The following is a 21,028-nucleotide window of genomic DNA, read 5'->3' as shown; positions in this document are numbered from 1 at the left end:
CCGCATGCAGGACCCCCTAAGCTTCTTTTTACCAGCGTAGGTTAAAAACTTCCCCAAGGCACAAATTCCACCTGTCCTTGAACAGTGCTGCCACCCCACTCCCTTTCCTGGGGAAGCTTGAGAATAATATCCTAACCAATTGGTTACAAAGTGAACACAGACCCAAATCCCTGGATCTTTGGACACTGAAAAAAAATCAATCAGTTCTTAAAAGAAGAATTTTATTTAAAAAAAAGAAAAGGTAAAAATCCCTTCTGTAAAATCAGGTTGGAAGATAAACTTTACAGGATAACAAAAGATGCACAAAACACAGAGGAACCCCCTCTAGCCTTAGTTTCAAAGTTACAACAAAACAGGGATAAACCTCCCTCCAGCAAAGGGAAAATTCACAAGTTGAGAAAACAAAGATAAACTAATACGCCTTGCCTGGCTGTACTTACAATTTCTGTAATATGAAAAACTGGTTCAGAATGGTTTGGAGGACATGAATTGATGTCCGGTCCCTCTTAGTCCCAAGAGCAAACGAACACAGAAACAAAGAACCCAAAACAAAGCCTCTCCCCCCCCCACAGATTTGAAAATATCTTTTGTCCCCATTGGTTCCTTTGGTCAGGTGCCAACCAGGTTATCTGAGCTTCTTAAACCCTTACAGGTAAGGAGGAATTTTAGGCTACCCTTATGGTTATGACAACTTGTAATAAAAAAGAATCTATGATCTGAAGAAAACCCTTTTACCCTCTTCTGCCTAGCGCTGTCCACCTCTCACCCCCTTTCCCTTCCCTTTTCTTCCCATTTATCTTCTCCCCTGCTAAGTAAAACTTCCCCCTCCCCCTACACAAAAGAAAAAGTGGAATAAATATGATGTTTGCTGCCATTGCTTTTTTCACTCTGCTTGTGTGTTTTACCCTTTCCTCAATCCTGCAGCTGTCCTTTCCATTTAGATAGTCTTTTCCCTGAAGAACTTACTATCTACTATTCTGTTTTTACAGTGTCTTGCACAATGTGACTCATAGACTATCAGAGTTGGAAGGGACCTCAGGAGATCATCTAGTCCAACCCCCTGCTCAAAGCAGGGCCAATCCCCAATTTTTTTTTCCCCAGATCCCTAAATGGCCCCCTCAAGGATTGAACTCACAACCCTGGGTTTAGCAGGCCAATGCTCAAACCACCCATTGTTAGGTGGTGCCTAAGGGTGCCTACCGTAATAAACATGACTAATAATAATAGACTCTAAATGGACAGAGAGGGAAAGAAAGACACTACGGGTATGCCCGTTTTATACATGGGGACCAGAGGCAGAGGTATTGTGATTTGCCCAAGGTTGCACAGGCAATCAATGAAACTATCAGATGTTGAATCCAAATTTTCTGAGTCCCAGTCTAGTGCTTTCACTACGATACCATCCTTCCTGTCCGATAAAACACATCAATTGACAAACATCAGGTGATGGAAAGTGTGGGCTAGCACCTTGCATTAGGTGTCCATGCCCATGGATTTAAAAAGGGAAAGCACTGCAGTTTATCACTCTTTCCCTTCCTCCGCCTGCAGAATGTACTTAGATGTGCAGGGTATTAATATAGGCCACACAATAGATAAAACAGCATCCCTCTAAATCTTGCAGCTATTGCAAAACTTTTTAACAAGGAGATGGTCTCTCCAGTCCTGTAATATAATCTAAAATGTCAGTACATCCTCCCAGGAAGGCTTAACCAGGATATTCATTTTGCATGTACTAGAAAAATAATCTCACCCAGTGTGTTCTGCTAATACACTTATTGTATTGTTGGGTTATTAAAAATAATATCTTCAAGACCATTAGTGGAGGTTCATGATTATGAAGATTTTATATCTGTACTAATAAAAATGTCTCAATTAAAAAATGTCTCAATAAAATGTGTGTTTTGCCCAACTTAAACACATTTTGTAGTTAAGTATGGTAGAAAGATATTGAAGTCCAAGCAGGTAACCAGCAGAGTGATTACTGCCCTGACCCAAATGGGAAAAAATGTCCTTGGAAATTTCCAAGCGAAGAGGGAGAATGTACAGGAGTAACTGGGGACCAGCAAGATCAATTAAAATTAGTAACCACATCCCATCAAAACTTCCCTAACTGTATTTGGAGTTCTAAAGGTAGTCGTGTAGGGTCTGATCCAATGGGCCTTGAAGTCAGTGGGAGTCTTTCCATTGATTTAAGTGGACATTGGATCAAGTGCAAAGTTACATGCTTCAGTTTAACTTGCACTGTAGAGCTGCAGTATGTTACCGTGCAATATGCAGTGTTGTTGTAGCCAACTGACACGTAGGGCAAAGAATCCCGTTGTTAGAAAAACCAGACCTCTGTATAGGGGGATGTACAGACACAAACACATTAAACATGACAATTGCAGGGTGAGAGTATCCTAGTGTAAATGTTCCATTGACCAAGATGTCCCTCTGTTTGAGCTTATTTTTCTTCACCTTGTATCCTCAGGGCAACACCAAGTAAAGTGGGGAGAGAACAGCAGGACAGTACTCTCCTGACATCCTTGGAAGAGAAAGCAGGAGATCGGAGGGAGCCCCCAGGCCATTCGGAAGATACCAGTGGTATGTAGGGAAGTTCTGGGTGTTTGGTGGGGAGGAAGAGAGAATGGTTGTGGAAAATAAATTTGTGGATTTTCTCATTTAACCTACCTACTGCCCAGGATCACAAATTCCAGAGAACCTGAAAACCCAGCCTCACTTAAAGTGGATTCATAGTTTTCTATTAACAGTTTCAGGCTTTAAAGCCATTTGTGATAAACCTTAGGTACTGGTTATAAATAATAACCTGTTACAATAGAAACCCAAAACATAGCTGTATCATTAATACAGCTGAGCAACTAATATTCAGACTCTTTTCTGGTGGACGTTCCACAATTGGATCATGCTTTCTTTGAATTTACTTGCTATTTGAAATTAATCAACATGTTTTATTGCAAACAGCTTTATTGTCTTATTTAGGCTTCCAGTAAATGATTCACCATATAATACTCCACGTTAAGATTTGAGCTGTATTGGCTAGTTATGATTAGTTGCATAAATCACATGGTATTGTTTGTGTTCTCTGAATGAATACTAAGTCTTATTTCCCTTTCTCCCACTCTTCCCTTTCTCCCCCTTAATGAGGAGTTCTTGAAGAATCCACTGGGGCTTTGAATTCCTCATGGGGAGGTAGTAGGTAAACAGGATTAAGGAATTTAAAACTTTAATATTTTCTGGATCACCCAGGAGTAGCCAAAGCACCTTTTCTAACATAATTTGACAGCTGTTAATTGGCTGTACACAGAGTTTAAATGTAATTCTCTTTCATCCCATTCACACAAAGTAGTTGCGTTCACATGCACATTCTTAATTGTGCTGGACGCAGTTGTGTGTTCTCTGGCATCTTCAATTGTCTTTTTGCCAAGGCTCAGATAGGAGGTTGTGGGAAACATGCCTCCTTGCTGTGTCAAGTAGTGCCTCAGCCATATCTTCTGATCAGAGCATGAGATCTTGAAATCTGCTCTCTGGGAACATTTATGTAGGCGAAACTCATCCACTTGAATGTTGGTGGAAAATGAACACAAAAGGGTCACAAATATGGTCAGAATGGAATTAATTTCAGTTACTGATTCTTGCAACATTTTCCCAGCTCTAATTAGTATTGTAAGAGGTAGCATTTTGGACCATTACTGAAGAATACAGTCATATTCTTCAATAAGGATATAGCCATGGAACGTAAGGAATTGTTTTTCTATTGACTTTGTTCTTATTTATAGGTGCACACACATGTGCTGTTACGCTCACAGGAAAAACCAAATGTAACATAAACGTCTCTTAATGAGTTAGCCATTTGCTACCTAACCGTAACTTACTTGAAATATTTGATTATACATCATACGGAAGGTTAAAATACAAATTAATTTGTATTGCACTGTTTAAAAACAAAATGTATTTATAAAAATCTAGTCTTAAATCTTGTTCTGCCTGATACTTATTTTGTGGACAGAGAAAGTAGAAAAAAAATAGAGTAAGATAAAGAACAGATGCAAACTTTACAGGAGAGAGAAAGAGAAGAGGATGGAAGGGAGTGGGCCAGGGTGGTGGGGGAGATTCAGTTATTTCCAGGAATTTAGGGTTATTTGATGCCCTGTGCTGGGGGACTATACTATATTTTGCCCTTTGACAGGTATAGGCTTAACAGTCTAAGAGGTCTTTATTCTTCTTTAATGATTATACCCCTAAAATAACGTTAAATGGAAATGGACTGTATGTCCAAGTATCTTGGACTAACTATCCATTTAAGTTGGGAGATTTGTTGGTACCGGGTAAAGCCCACACAGAGAATTCAGGAAAGTCATAAGAAGTTGGGACTGAACAATAATGGCTGGGTTGTGTCTTGATTTAGCTTTAGGGAATTGAGTCCCTTCTTGAGACTCAGCACTGGACTTGTGGAGTCTGTAAGTGTCACACTGGGAGTTTATGAAATCTTCACAATACCTGATATTTTCCTAAGAAATATATCTTAATTGCTAACGTGTGCTGGGCAAATAATTCATAAAGAATCATTTATTTTTGAATTCCACCTCTTTTTTCTGTTTTGGAATTATCTACAAGTAGGTCATGGTTTTATCCCATGTATTTATTATTTCCCAGATAGTTTCTGTAAACAATGCTTCAGCTGTAGCTTTTTTTGTGATCAGTCCATTGCAAGTATCTGATAGTCAAAATTTAAGCTGCTTTGATTGGACACATACCACGCAGACTGTTTGAGTTACTATGCATGCTAGCTGCAGCAAAGGGAACTCAGCTCTCTACTGCAATGGATTGGGTTTACTACAGGTACCCTGACAATGATCAATACAGTTAAGCTACTATAGGACTAGGTCACATGTTCTATTTGTTTCCTTTTGAATGTGTTTCACTGTTAGGTTGCACTTTTAGGACCGTGTTGGTCCCAGGATGTTAGAGAGACATTAGAGGGATATTGCCTGACCCATGTTGCCTCTGTAAGGGTATGTCTACACAGCAACTAGATAACTACAGCTGGCCAGTGATAGCCTGCGGGCTGGGAGGATCCCAGAACTCTGGCTCCAGCCTGAGCCCCGGAATTTTACACAGCAATGAAACTGCCTGGCAGTGTGAGCCATGTGAGTCTGAGTTGGCTAGCATGGGCCAGCTGCGGGTTTTTCTTTGCTGTGTAGACATACCCTAATATCACTGTTAGAATCAGGTTTCCAATGCAAATACTTGTGAAGCCTGATCTGCATTTTTGCTTCTGCAATGTTCACTTAAAATTCACCATTTCAGCAAATATTCTTGCCAGTAATTCAGTTGTTAGAGTATTCTTAGAGGCCCAACATAAAAGGGAGGTGAACACAAAATGCATTTAAAAATATGAATATTGATAGTAATTTTTTCTGCAGTAATTACCTGTCTCTGGAACCATGTGAGCCAAATTCAACCTTGCTCTGACTGAGTGCAGTTTTTCAGTGACATTTCTAGAGCCATGTTATTACTTACCCCAGGGTTCAATTTGGTCCTGTCATTTCAACTTTTTGTTTCATTCAATTCATTTCCCTTTAATAAAGTTCAAGTTTATGGTGCAACATTCCTTCGGGGCGTTTGCTTTTGTTAACAAATGGTTCCTGTGTGCTATCAGAAAACACTAACCCTAGGGTAAAGAGACTACAGAATCGTGGCACCAGTGACACAGGGCTTGGAAATGTGGGTGCTCATTATTATACGTACAGTGAGGAACAATGGCGAAGATTTTCCAAGGCACAAGAGAAGGTAGGTGCCCAATTAAGTTCATTGGGATTGGGTGCCTGCTTCTCACTTGTGACTTAAAAACTCCTCAGATATTCATAGTCTGTCTCAATCATTGGAATAAGAATGGAAAATTGTTCAGTTGTGCACTAAGGCCCCAATCCAGTAAATTAGTTCAGCGCATGCATTCGTCAAAGCCGTCCCATTAACTTCAATGAGTGTCAATTGTTTAAAGTTACATGTGCCCAACTGCTGTGCTGGGTTGGAGCCGAAATGGGTGGAGAAAATTGTTCACAAGGAGCAAAAGGCACGGTCTGTATGACACAGACAACAGTGACAGAAATGCAGTGGAGGAAATAATATTCTACGCTTCATAACACCTTTATGATAACTGCTTATTTATTTTCTAAAAAAATCACCCCCCCCCTGCACTGAGTGCTCCAGCCTGCAGCAACGTCACGTTACGAGCTCTGCAGCCACTCCAAGGCAGTATCAAGTCCTGAGTGTGGAGGGAGAACCCAGGAATTGTCAAAGTGACCTTGTGCCGAAACAACATCCATAGCACCAGCTGCGGATCTGGCTCAGAATATTTCTTAGTTTGATTTATGTTCATTGTGGCCCAGACCCTGCAGTCCTTACTCAGGCACAAACTTGGATCGACTTTAGTGGGCTTTTGTCTAAAAATATATATCTGCAGGACTGAATCTTTTGTGGTCCACCAAAAAGCAATTTGGTTCCTCCATTAACTTTGGTTAAGCTTCACATATCTGGCCCCACAAGACTGTACAAAGGGGACTTTATTTATCTGGAAGCAAACTCACTAAGCACTTTGTTTTCCTTATTAGTAGAACTGGGCCACTGGTGGGTCATTGTGGTCACATGTATATTACAACTGCCTGTGTTGTATCTAAATGGAGGCCTTCAGCTTTTATAACAGCAGTCCCTTAACCTTCAGAAACATAAATATTCACCCCGAATTTATAAAACCAGAATCATAAAAAGGATGGGTGTGTGTGTGTTTGAATTTATTTATTATTTAGCTGAGGACATTTTTATGGAGCAATAAACTCCTTTTTAGCCAAAGGCATGTTGTAGAGAGAGAGAGAGACTGTTGATGGCAAACAATAAAACAAGAGACACCTTAAAACTATTAAACCAAAATAATTATCAACTATAAATCAATGCCGTAAAATTAAACAGGGTCATGTAATGGATGCAATGTAAGGAGGGCAAAAAGTTACAAAGGGCTGAAAATAACATTTGAAAAAGCCAAGAAAATGTCTGTTAAATAACCCCCCTACAACCTTATCTTCGTTGGATTTAGCTCCTTGAATCTTTGTCAGTGCTATCTGAAAATGTGAAACTGGCTGTCTGTCCTCCCTCCCACCCCACACACTTCTCCCCGCACTACATAATTGTCTTACGCAACTGAATAGTTGTGTTATATTGATCTTTAGCTACACCAAGCCTTATGTTGGGCACTGGAGACCTGATCCAAAGTCCATTGAAGTCAATGGAAGAACTCCTATAGACTCCAATGGGATCAGGCCCAACCATCTCTGCTTTTAGTACTGTTCATGTTCTTTTCTTGGGAAGGGGGACTAATTAATTCACTGTTCTCCAGATAGCCGTACCATACTGATTTTCCCTTTAATTTTAATGGAACACATTAGCAGCAGCATAACTGGAACTGGAACGGAGAACCAGCAGTGGAAGAGATGGTATATAAAGAACAATGAAAAGAGACCAAAGGACTCCTGTTCTACAACTATGCATGGAAAAAATTTCAGTAGCATCAAGAGGAGTTTTTTCCAGCATAGGGACTTCAGGATCAGGACCAACATCTCTTTGTTAAATTACTAGGGGTGAAAACAAAAAACAAAACAACCCCCCAAGCTCAGAGACATAGGGAGAGCTGGGTAATAGAGCAAGACAGATCTCAATTCCTGGCAGCCGAAAATATAATTTAATAGCAGTAGGGCTGGGGCAGAAACTGACAAATGCCAGGTAATTCAATATGAAAGCTTGATGCCGCTTTGAAACTGGTTACAAAAAATTTAATTTCTCCTTGTTTATTCAACAAGAGCTCATTGACTTCAATTACATTTTTTCCTGAGTAAGGACTTAAGGCTTTGGCCTGTATGTTATGTAAACTTTCCATCTCTCTGTTGCAAAGGAAGCAAATATTTTTTAATGTTGACTATTAACTATAAAGAGATGCTGAGACACTCAGTGACTTACACTCACTGGGATTCATGCAAACATTTGTGGGGCAGGTGTTGATCCATGTGAATTTTTACCCCCTGAGTTGTGCTTTGATCAAACCCCAAAATTCAAAGCCAGACTTAAACTAAACACCACCAGGTATCTCTTGCCTTTTCACTGAAACCATGTGAGACTATGAATTTGATATAGTCTTGAAGTCAATCCATATATCTGCCATGATTGGGCTGAAACTTGACCTACAAAAGAGATCTTAGAGTCATTGTGGATAGTTCTCTGAAATCATCCACTTAATGTGCAGCGGCAGTCAAAAAAGCGAGCAGAATGTTGGGAATCATCAAGAAAGGGATAGATAATAAGACAGAAAATGTCATATTGCCTCTATATAAATCCATGGTACACTCGCACCTTGAAAGCTGCGTGCAGATGTGGTCACCCCATCTCAAAAAAGCTATCTTGGAATTGGAAAAGGTTCAGAAAAGGGCAACAAAAATGATTAGGGGTAAAGAATGGCTTCCGTTTGAGGAGAGATTAATGAGACTGGGACTTTTCAGCTTGGAAAAGAGGCGACTAAGGGGGGATATGATGGGGGTCTATAAAATCATGAGCGGTATAGAGAAAGTAAATAAGAAAGTGTTATGAGAAGGAGTAAATAATACAAGAACAAGGGGCCACTGAATGAAATTAATAGGTAGCAGATTTAAAACAAGCACAAGAAAGTATTTTTTCACACAACGTACTGTCAACCTCTGGAACTCCTTGCCAGAGGGTGTTGTGAAGGCCAATACTATAATGGGGTTCAAAAGGGAGCTAGATAGATTCATGGTCCATCAATGGCTATTAGCTAGGATGGGCAGGAATGGTGTCCCTAGCCTCTGTTTGCCAGAAGATGGGATTGGGTGACAAGGCATGGATCACTTGATGATAACCTGTCTGTTCATTCCCTTTGGGGCACCTGCCATTGGCTGCTGTCAGAGAACAGGATATTGGGCTTGATGGACCTTTGGGCTGACCCAGGATGGCCGTTCTCATGTACATTTACCCAAAGTGTTTATACGGAGGGCTGACTAGAAAACGAGAATTCTGTTTCATGTGAAGTTTTGAGGTTTCAAACTTTTTCAGTTTGCACCTGAGACCTTTTACATTTATTTAGTTATTTGGAGAGCAAGCATGACCCCAGAATAGCTAGTAGCCCAGGAGTCAGGGCCCTTAGTTGGGATGTTGAGAGAGCCAGGCTCAAGTCCCTGCTCTGAATCACTCTCACCTGTTGGAGCTGTTTTGCTTTGTATGAATAATATTAATTGGAACAGACATCACATTTCAGGTAAGTGATTTAAACTCTATCCAGTTTGGCCCAAAATTCCATTCTGGACCTGAAAACCTTCTGGAGGAAAGTTTCATCGAAGCTGCTATGTTTTTGCTAAACATTTTGGTTTTGACAAATTGATATTACCCAACAATCACAACAACAACAAAAAGTTTTATGTTAGAAAATCCCTGACCTGCTCTGTCTATAAACATTACTTCAACCTTTCAACAAATTTGGGCTGTCCTTTGTTTTAATGCTCACTAGAAACCAGCTGGCTTTTTATGCATTTTAGAGGTTTCTGATCAAAGCTGAATACATTTCTAGTAAAATGTAAAGAACTTCCATGACACACTAATGGAAAGAAGTTTTAAAAGAGGTGCACAGGCTGCAGGCAAACAACGTGTGTCCATTTATACTCCCAGAACTCCTGTGGAAGAGAGTCTTGTGTATGTAGTTGTGGAATTCCTGCCTGCCCGCCCGTTCTGTGCGTGTGTATGTGGCTGTTTGTCCACCTCTACAACGTACAGTGGTTTGTAAGTCTGCTACGACTTTCCAAGAGCAGGAGTGTTATACAGTCGCTGCAATTGTATGTGTGAGTTGAGTGAGCACATGCTCAAAATGTCTAAACAGCCTTTTGGGCATGCAGTCATTGCAATTCTGGTCGTGCATTTGGACCTAAACATTTGGCCCTGAAAGGGGTTCTACATTATTAAGCAAATAATTTTGTCCTATAGATCTGAACTGAAGAAGCATTTCCTGCCTGTAGCTCAATGCCTCCTTACTTAGGACATCTTTATAATCTGGAATAAGGAAGCAGCCAAAACTTAAATCTGTTTTATTCTTTTAAGGCTCAGTCACAAGCTGTATTACGTACCTGAGTAAGGGGTATAAGGGCCCCATTGATTCCTTGCTCAGGCTACATGTTACAAGGAGCAGCATGGAGAAGGAGAGCAGCAGCCTTTGCTGGGCTGCTTCTCCTCTTCTCATGCATGTGGGTGGAGCCCTGGCTACATCCTGCCCTCCCCTCCGCTCCCCAACGTCCTGGCAAGCACAACTGGGGCAGCCAGCCAGGGGAAGTAAACTCTGATTGCTTCCCCCCTGGTGTAAGTGGGGGACCCATCGCCAGACTGTGACTCTGAGTCACAATATGTTCCCTGGTCTGCACCAGAGGCAGCATGTTGTTACATGGGGCTTGTGGCAAAGTCGTAGCTATGAAGACATTGTTTTAAAAACTGAAAAGGAGGTGATAGACTGACATAAGAAACAGTATTCCCCTCGCCTTTCACGAAAGGGTGGAGAGTGCAGACACCATAAGGAGTAAAATCAATTCTCTATTCAAAGTTGAAAAAAGTTGAATTATAAACACTGAAGAGAAAAAGTTGGGAGGGGGAGATAGAAAAAGTGAAGGTGAGAAGGTTTAAACTCTTCAAATAAAAATTGAATTTCAATTTAGTTATTTGAATGTAATTTATGCATCAACTGCTTAAAGGCTTAACAATTATGTAATAAGTATTTATCTATTACATCTAGAATTATGTTCATCCAACTGTACATTGTAAAGCTATAATTCAGTGGAGACGCTTTTGTGTCATAAAATACAAGCACATAGCCCCGGTAGTTTGATAATGTCACCAGAACCCTGAGGTGGAACTGAAAGGGAACAAATCGTTTGATATATTGGACCTCACCATTTGTCCCCCAGTCTGTTTTTCTGCTTCCAGCAATGGACAATACTTGAAACTTAAACAAGGGTAACCACCCTCCTCCCACCCCATGAAGTATCTAACCCATTGTACAATACTGTACACAGGGGTGGGGACTCCTCCCTGATATCACAGAATATCTGGGTTAGAAGGAACCTCATCTAGTCCAACCCCTTGCTCCAAGCAGGACCCATCCCCAGTTTTTGCTCCAGATTCCTAAATGGCCCCTTCAAGGATTGAACTCACAATACCAGGTTTAGCAGGCCAATGCTCAAACCACTGAGCTATCCCTCCTGCTCCCCGGATCTCCTTGTTGATCGGTGGGTTCTTTAAAGCATGAGGCTTGATTTCCCTTCTCTCAGAGTGAGAAACTACAAATCTGGGGTCAGATTTTGCCTGTGCCCAGCATGGGGGTAGGGGTGTGTTTAAGGGTTTTAGACTGTAAGTAGACCCGTGTGAATAAAAGGTTTTTCAGTTTGCTGACAATTCCAAAAAATCACAGGGGAAATAGTTTAGTGTTGAACTGAAAACAAAATTTGAGATTCTTGGTGCATCAAAAAGTTGAAAATAAATTTTTCTTTTGGGTCAAGCAAAGTGTTCTAAATGTTTGTTTTAAAATAAATGAAATACAATTTGAGAAAATATTGAACCCCAAAATAATAAAAATATTTGCAAGGGTTAAACCAAAATGTTGAGGGGTGTGTGTGTGTGTGTGTATGTTCGTTTGTTTTTAACCAAAACACTTTGGGCAACACCCATATGAATTCGCAAAATGTTTTGGTGTCACCAAATCTACGTTTCCCCCCAAAAATTAAAGAAAGTTTCATCCAAAAAATTTCACCCAGCTCTCAATTGTATATAAACTCTGGGGTGGGGGTGGGGCATCTTTTTTTGTTCTGTATTTGTACAGCACCAAGCACAACATGTTTTTACAGCACCTGGTCCATGACTGGGGCTAATAAGAAGCCATGCCTCCTTCACAGTGGCCAGGCACAGCAGCAGTCCCTCAGGATGGCTGCAACATCCTCGAGCTGCTGGGTCATAGTAAAAAGGCAGGGAAGGGTGGTGTGGAGACACCCTGCCTGTACCTCTGCACCGGTCTGGGAATAATGCAGGGGAGTAGAGTTGCACTGTCCTAAGGAATGGTAAAGCCTCCATGCTATCCACTTCCTGGAGCTTCAGGAGACATTTGGACCTTACTCATCACCCAGAGCCACATGCTCAGTGCATATTCTTGCCTTTTCTTATTGATCAACAAATTATTCAGCTCTTTTATGTTGTGCTTGTTCAAGCTCCCAGAACATTTTTAGCTTTATATGAGCACAGGTTTGGTGTGTTTAATGTGTTCTTTCCTGTATGGTAATAAAGAACAAGTTGTAGGGCCTTTGCTACTATATATCACTTCCCTTACTTTTGTCTGGGAGTGATATATGCTTATGCTCCCTCTCCCCTTCTTCCCCCCAGTCTCCTCCCCAAAAACCTAAAGCCAACCCCGCCCCCCTTTGTTTACCTCATTCTTCCCTCTCCTCTCAAGCATTTCTGCTCAGAAAGTCAAGAATTAGAATCCAGGGGTGAGATCCTGGCCCCACAGAAATAAATAGGATTTTTGCCCTTGACTTCAATGGGGCCAGGCAGGCTCTCGCTCCAGCTCTCCCGAGTCCCAGTCCTGCACTTTAACCATAAAATAAAATTTGAGAAAATATTGAACCAATCTAGTTTGAAACAAACAAACAAAAAAATCAAAACCACTCTTTGTCTCTCTCAGCATATCTTCCTAGGCGCAATATTCAGAAAGTTGAGGTCCATGCATAGTTTTGCACATGTAGTTTTGTGCCTACGTTGCATGTGCAATGAATGGCAATTGTACAGACGCAGTGGACATTTGCATGCCCAAATGGACACAGTCCTTATTTTTATGCTTAAATGCCAGATCTGTGCATACCATTTCTGTAATTGCATGTGCACAGTAAGTGCAAAAATGCACACAGGCCCCAAGTCCCAAAATCAGACCCTCCAACTCTCAGATAAAAGACTCAAATTCACTGTAGAGTTGTGTCCTGGAACCATTTTTCCTGAATCAGTAATGAAACCTGTAGTGGGGCAGTTGCCCCACTTTGGCAGAGGAGGGGTTAAAACAGGCTGGAGGGAGCTGGTGAAGAACCCGGCCAATCAGAGAAGGGCAGAAAGGCAGCCAATCAGGGCCAGGCTGGACCCTATATAAAGGCTGCAAAGCAGAAGAGACAGGAGTCTCTTCCTGACAAGCAAGGGAGAAGAACTGGCTCCCTGTAGACAAAGCAGCTAGGCTAGAGCAGTGCTGGATAGGCTCAGGGGAGCTGAGAGCGAGCTCTGGTCTGTTACCTGCCAGGTGGTGGCCCCTGATGAAAAGGGACAAGAAGGTGCATGGGCCAAGGGGAAATGGCCCAGGGTACACAGGGAGAAGAGGGGATTGAAGAAGGGCAGTGGGAGGCTGCAGAGTAGCAGGTGGGCCTGGGTCCTCTTCTTACATTGCACCTTACCATGGAGGAGTGTGGCCGATGGACTACGCCTTATCCCCAAGGCAAGGGACTAGACTTTGGGGCGGCAGGTGGCCATGAAGGCAGGTGCAGACTGAGGACTGATGATACTGCTGGAAAGGGGGGGACAATAGAGCAGGGGCACAGCTGGAGGGCTTTGTCCAGAAGAGGATGCTGCAAGCCAGGGAGCAACATGGGTCCCAGATGGCATCGCAGAGCAGGCAATGGGCGGGACACCACCTGCAGAGGGCGTTCCATAGCTAGGACAGGGCTAATTCCCAGAGCAACCAGCAGGAGGCGCCATGGTGGTGAGCACAACCCATTACAAAGCCCAATGGCCCTTCAGCTTGTTCTGATACCTTTCCTGCCCTATCTCCCCCAAATCATTTGTAGAGACACATTTGCAACAGCACCCATTTAACTACCTGTGGTGTACAGAGGGGATACTTGCTACTGTTTAATGATCCATCTTTTTCTCAGTTATGCACAGAAATAGAGAGACACTGGCATGCCAATATTCACCACTGTCATTAATTAGGATATGTTTTGTACAGCATATGTCTTGTGAGGTATCATTGTAAAAATCTTGATCTGTTAGACAGTAATATCTCATTGAATTGTATGTGCTACCATCGTATATGAAGTTTGGCTATGTATGTGTTACTGAAACATGTTGCGAGGTTGAAAACACCCACAAGCAGCCTTTCAGGTACAACAGTAAAAAAGGCCAAACCGTGTTAATGGCTTATTGAGGACATGCACACAAGCACAAAGATTACCCCAGGAACTGGGTACAACAGAAACCACTCAGAGATAGCCCTACACAATGGGAACTGTTTGACCCAGGTCACAGCACAAGAGCTTTCCAGCAAGTGGGAAGAAGATCTAGAAGGGGACAATGACATCATGATGGTACCTCACTCTCCCTGCAACAACACACCTGGAAACACCCAAGGGGCAAGGACTGAACAGTGGGAAATGGGAAGTGATGGTCCCAGGATCTTTAGTCTGTGTATGAAAACCTGGGAAAGCCAAGGCAGCTTGTGCCTTAAGAGTCTGCCAGCCTGTTTATCCCTCAGGGTGAGAATCTGCTAATTAATATCCTACCTATCTAATATATTAAACTCAGTTTGTGGTTTTGTTTATTTACTAAGGTAATCTGCTTTGATCTCTTTGCTATCACTTATCGCTTAAAATCTATCTTTTGTAGTTAATTAACTTGTTTTGTTTTGTCTAAAACCAGTGTGTATGGAAATTTTAACTTGGGGCAGAAAGCTGTTGCATATCTCTCTCCACATTGAGGGAGGGGGCGAATTTTATGAACTTATGGTGTATAGATCCCTATGCAGTGCGAGACGGTATAATTTTGGGTTTATATTCTGGGTGGTGGGGTGAATGTGTAAAACTGACAGACCTCGGTTGTTGGTGGGAGGGATCAAACCTGGGACCTCTGGAGCTTAGTGAATGAGCCAAAAGCCAACTGGCTGTTATCTAAGGCTGTAGAGGAAACTCATTAATCTCTCTCTCTCTCTCTCTGTAAATGATCTCGGTGCCACTAGAGGGGACAGAACACCACGCCATAGAGGTGTGTGGGATACACGTGCCTTAGCAACTGGGAGGTGCCTTAACCAAGCCTTCTCATGCAAAGCTGATCTCAGCATCTGTGTGTATAGCTGCAGCTGGGTGTATCCCTACCTGTATGCGTGCTGGTAAAGTGCAGTGTGAAGTCTGGGGGAAGGCTTGGCTAGCTTGCCTCAGCAATACAGTGTAAAGGGAGACCAGGCTGGTGGGTCAGGTGGGCTTAGGGGTACCGCAGTTCCAAGGAGCACCTGGAGGGGGGAACCTGTCACAATTCTAATAGACATTTAACACTGGTAATAGAGATCTGTTGCTGAGATTGGTCTGGGGTTTCAGAGGATATAGAGAAATGAGGTGCAGCACTATATGAGGTGAAGATGCTTTGCCTTAGATTCTTTTGCCATTCATGCAAATGTGTTCCTTGTAAAACACTGTTGAATGAAACAGTTCTGGCTTGCTTTCATCATATCTGAAAGTTGATATTTTTGTATCAACCAATTTCAAATGGAAATGAAGCTCTTCCCCTATTTGTGGATATTGTTGGAAACATTGTAGCTGGCTGCAATTAGGAAGTATAAATTGGAGTCATCCCTCCACCCAGCTCCAAACCGACTAGACACTCATAAACAGTCAAAAATTCACCTCTTCCCTGGGGTTTGCTTTTATTACCAAAAAGGCCCCACTCCAAGCTGACTGCTAGACCTGGTAAAAGAATTTTTCATCAAAATGATTTTTTGATGGAACAACTCTAGTTTATTTCTTCTGAGTGCCTATATCCCAGCAGTTGGAAGCCAGCTCAAGGTGCATTGGGTCAGGTTCTTGAATTGCATTATCAGAACTTGTATCAAACAGGACTTCAAAAGACAACAATCCCAAAGTCTGACAGTTGATAGCAATCTATTGGGTTTCCTAATAGTGAAAAGTAGCCTCCGTTTTATGCCACAGAAAGAGATTGTAATATACTGTTCACAGCCTACCGATTGCTACATGAACAAGGGAGGCGGGGAAAGGGAAGTTTGGATACCACACTAGCCTTTGTTGTTTTCAGCTTGAAGAGAGGATTGTTGGTATTTTCAGATGGCTATTTTTTCCTATATACTAATGCTTTTCTTCTCTTCATCAAAATAACATGGCAAACTCCAGGTGAAGCTATCACATTGCAAAAAAAGTCACAGTAGAAATGATGCCAGTCATGATTAGATAGGACTCTCTTATTCCCAGAGAAACAGACTGAAAAGCATACTCTGTTCTAATGCTCAGTGGCAGGGACTTCTAGAGTGAACCCATTTTGGCTTATATATTGCATATTCTCTACAAACACTACATTAAGACAATGTCAAGGTTGCCCAGTTAAGCATTCTGAAGTCAGGAAATTCAAAAGATAAGGCAGAATGTGCAACCTTAAGTCTGCCCCCTTGTACACCATGCATTATGATACATTCTTCCATTTCATGACTGCATGCTATTTGTCAAAAAACACATAAACTATACATATTCTGTAACCTTAGATACACATTATACATATCATGTCTAGTGTAAGGATGTTTTCAGGACCATCAGTCAAGCCCACAGGTTAGCTTTCAAACCTAGCAAAGCAGACAACCACTACTTGCTGTAGCAGAACCCCTTCCCCCACACCTTCTCCCCCACATGCTAACTCCAGAGTTCAGATCTAAAGAACAGATTTATTTCAGCCTGGGTGCCACATCCCAGTGATCATCTGAGAGTGACTGGCCAATGATCTGGCTGAGTATAAACAGACAAGGCTGTACAAAAACACAGGCAAAGACTAAGTCTCAGGAGACTTTTATATCCAAGATGACAGCCTACTTTTATCGATACCCCTCTCCTTTGATTTGTTACATAATAATGTTTTATGGCCAAATGTAAGCTTTGGCATCACACCCTATATAAATTATCTACTTATTAGCAATAACAAAACTATCAGTCGTAATATCTGTCAAGGACTTTGGGGACTATCTTTGTTCACCCGATTATATTTGGCTGGGTCGTCATAACCTCTTGTTGTTACTTCATCCTTGGAACCTCATACCCAAATCGGGGATAGTCCAAGAAATGATAAAACACTGTTTTCTATTCCTTCCCCCCAAAAGGGTTATTCAAAGATTTTGATGAACCAAACTAAGCTAGGCCTACATTTATATTGATTGTGCTCTTTCCAGCTAATATGTGATATATATAAATACACTTAGGCCCTTACCATTTTACATGAGGTAAGGTCACCTAATGATTGTCTTCACCCTCTTATATGTAGCAAGAGTTTTCAATGTTGTACATAGACACTATTTTTATTATCCTAATAGTCCAATATGTTTTTATTCCTGAAATGAGCTGTGTGAGAAAATATTCTTCCATTGTACACCCTGCATGGGCGGTTGAGGTGTGGAAGCAGGGACTTGCTTTCGGCAGTGCCTCCCTGTGATGGGGGAGTGCTGACCAGCAGAGTGGGCTAGGTGCATGGGGTGGGAGAAGTATGCTATACGTCAAAAGGGTATGTAGTTTATTGCTTCCCCCTCCCAGAACAATAAGGAAGCAAGTGCTCTCGCAGGAGTGGACAGCTAAGCACAACCCTTTATACAGGGCTGAGTATGAAGGCTCAGTCTAGCCCTAAGAGATTTGGAAATTGCTGTTCTTCATGGCTGCCTTTTTCTAAACTATGGGCAGGATTCTGGGCTGCTTCTCCTGAGAGACAAAACGTAGCCCAGGAGGAAGGGTTGCAACGGAGGCTTTTAGCATTTTTGTGTTACCTGAATTCTGGGATGCTGCAGGGGACCAAACAGCCCCTGGCCACGCTGCAGCCCTAACGTACAGAAGTCTTACCACCTGCTTTGTAGTGCAGAATCTCTGCATTGCTGAGTGCTAAGAATGTGCCTCATCTTGGTCATACCATTAAGTTCTTGTGCCTTGGGAATTGTCTTTTGGCTGGTTGTGGCCTCTTTATGGCTCCTGTGTGTCATCGGAGCAGGGACCAGTGTAGGGGCCAGAAGCCAGCCTACTGTGTTTAACCAAAGACCGAGACAGTCATTTTTGCATCATGTGCAGTTTAATAATAATAATAATGTCAATAGTTATTATATAGAGCTCATTAATAAAATGCCCTTACATCAACGTCTTATGTTCAAAGCCCTTTGTAATCATTAACTAATCTTCAGAACATCCCTGGCAGACAGGTAAGTAACCATTTCTATGCCCATTTTGCAGATGGGGAAACTGAGGCAAAGAGGCTAAGTGATTTGTCTAAAATCTGAGCCAGGACTGGAACTTCCTGACTCACAGTCCAGTGCTCAGGCTAGTAGACCATGCCTCTTCTTTTGTTTCTCCTCTTAGGAACCAAGACAAAATACAGGGTGGACCACGGGGACACAAAAAGCAGGTGACATAATGGTGGAAAGAGTGGTCACCACTTCAAATTCTCCCATCTCTCTATCCAAAAGTATCTAGTCTTTCAAGGCTGACCTTAGAATTTTAATTAAAATTGTAAGGTCATGTGTGTGTGTGTGTGTATTTTTCCCCCACTGATGGTGGGTGGAGCCTAGGAAAGTTAAGTGCCTATCCTACCACAATTTCTCATGTAACATCTTTTAAGTTTCCCTTATTTTGCCCAGGGAGCATGGTCCCCACACTTGCCTCTCTAATGGGTCTTTGACACATTCCTCTCCCCAGACTCCAGGACAGTCTGTTGTATGTACAACTGTCTTCAGATGCAGAAGCAGCACAGCAACACAAAAGATGGCATCCATCCATAAGTGCCATTGACTTGAGATCAGAGCTACACAAACGGTTATTCATTTACTAATATATCCAAGAGGCCTGTCTTTTCTTGATTCTCTTTCCTGTTTCAGATCTCAAAGGGTTGTCTTGTTGGGTTCAGATGGAGTTTTGCTTGAAGGTTGGTCTTATTTTCCCCTAACTGGTTTCCCATCCTATACACTGATGAATGAGATGATATCAAAAATAGCCTTCTGGGGAAAAAACTTGTAGGATTCCTCTAGTCATGAATGAGGGCCTCAGAAGGTTGGTATGGGCAAGAGTCATCCTATGATGACTAGAGGTACTGGTTGTTTGGTGCCCTCCAGAGGATCCTCTATCCCTGCCCCATGGTGATCCTAGAAGAAGGCCTAACTGATTGAGAGAGAGGCCTGGAATAAATAGCAGCAGGGGTTTTAGAACTCTGCCTGACCTGAAGCAGTCAGATGCAGCTAAGTCAGATGCAGCTAAGTGGGTCTGACCATTAAAGGCAGTTGGTCTATTCCTGATGGCAGAAAAGATGCGGGTTTGCTGGCCGTAAGGCAGGATAAGGATTTCTGGAGATAAGAGCTGTCTGTTCATTATATTGTTTGGTGTTTGGCCTTCACATTCTCACAGATCAGAGGCTTAACCAGCACTAATTCAGAGAGACCGCATGGGCTAGGGAGTGAGCATGGGCTAGCAGATGGCGACTGAAACCAGGAACTCCTGTATGCCAGACATGGGTCCAATCCAAACATTACCAAATATTTGGTGTTTTAAACATCTGGCTTGGAATTCACGAACTGTCTGTCTTTACAATGATGTGAAACTGACCTTACATTTTGCATTGTTTAAAATCTGGATCTGGACTTTTTAACTCCATCCCATCTCTGTTGCACAGTAATTGTGGCTAGTTCATTGTTGCCTTGGGTGAGTCACTTAACCCTGGTTCTCATTTTCCATTCTGTGAAGTGTGGATACTACTTAACTATCTTTCAGGGGTTGGGGAAGTTTGATTTAGTGCTTTGAAGACCTAAAGTAGCGTACAAGTGCCAAGTATTATTGTTGCAAACGTTTGGGACTATGAATGTGTTAAAGGGGAAGGGAGGAAAACCCTACAGCTTTTGTGCAGAGGCTGCAGCTCTGAAACCATCAGTTGTGTGATGATGGCTATTGGGGCTCTCTGAAGGAGACTACCACTGAACTTGGCTGTTGAAGCATCAGGTTTCAGCCTTCTACTTAACAGGATGTGATGGTGTGAAGTGCAGGAGGCTTGGCTTTCAGGAAGATGGTCCCCATTTGAGGATAACAGCTGTAGTTGGAAGTGGTGCTCCAGGCATCAAAATTAGGCTTCCATAAATGTGAAGACCAATGCGTGTTTCAGCAAGTCAGTTTGTATTTGGATCCAAATAATCCTCCTAAATATAATGGCACCAGGAGTACTGACCAAGGGGATTTCTCAGAACATCTGTACAGGGAAGGGTCCTCGTAAGTGCCTAAATATGGCAGGCATATGACCAGGGAAGAGTATAAAAATATTGCTCGGGCATGTAGGAATGTTATCAGGAGGGCCAAATCGCACCTGGAGCTGCAGCTAGCCAGAGATGTCAAGAGTAACAAGAAGGGTTTCTTCAGGTATGTTGGCAACAAGAAGAAAGCCAAGGAAAGTGTGGGCCCCTTACTGAATGTGGGAGGCAACCTAGTGACAGAGGATGTGGAAAAAGCTAATGTACTCAATGCTTTTTTGCCTCTGTTTTCACTAACAAGGTCAGCTCCCAGACTGCTGCGCTGGGCATCACAAAATGCGGAAGAGATGGCCAGCCCTCTGTGGAGATAGAGGCGGTTAGGGACTATTTAGAAAAGCTGGACGTGCACAAGTCCATGGGGCCGGACGAGTTGCATCCGAGAGTGCTGAAGGAATTGGCGGCTGTGATTGCAGAGCCACTGGCCATTATCTTTGAAAACTCGTGGCGAACCGGGGAAGTCCCGGATGACTGGAAAAAGGCTAATGTAGTGCCAATCTTTAAAAAAGGGAAGAAGGAAGATCCTGGGAACTACAGGCCAGTCAGCCTCACCTCAGTCCCTGGAAAAATCATGGAGCAGGTCCTCAAAGAATCAATCCTGAAGCACTTGCATGAGAGGAAAGTGATCAGGAACAGCCAGCATGGATTCACCAAGGGAAGGTC

The sequence above is a fragment of the Lepidochelys kempii genome, chromosome 5 (assembly GCF_965140265.1).
Source record: "Lepidochelys kempii isolate rLepKem1 chromosome 5, rLepKem1.hap2, whole genome shotgun sequence".
NCBI lineage: Eukaryota > Metazoa > Chordata > Testudines > Cheloniidae > Lepidochelys > Lepidochelys kempii.
The sequence above is the reverse complement of the archived record's forward strand: the minus strand, read 5'-3'. Positions refer to the sequence as shown.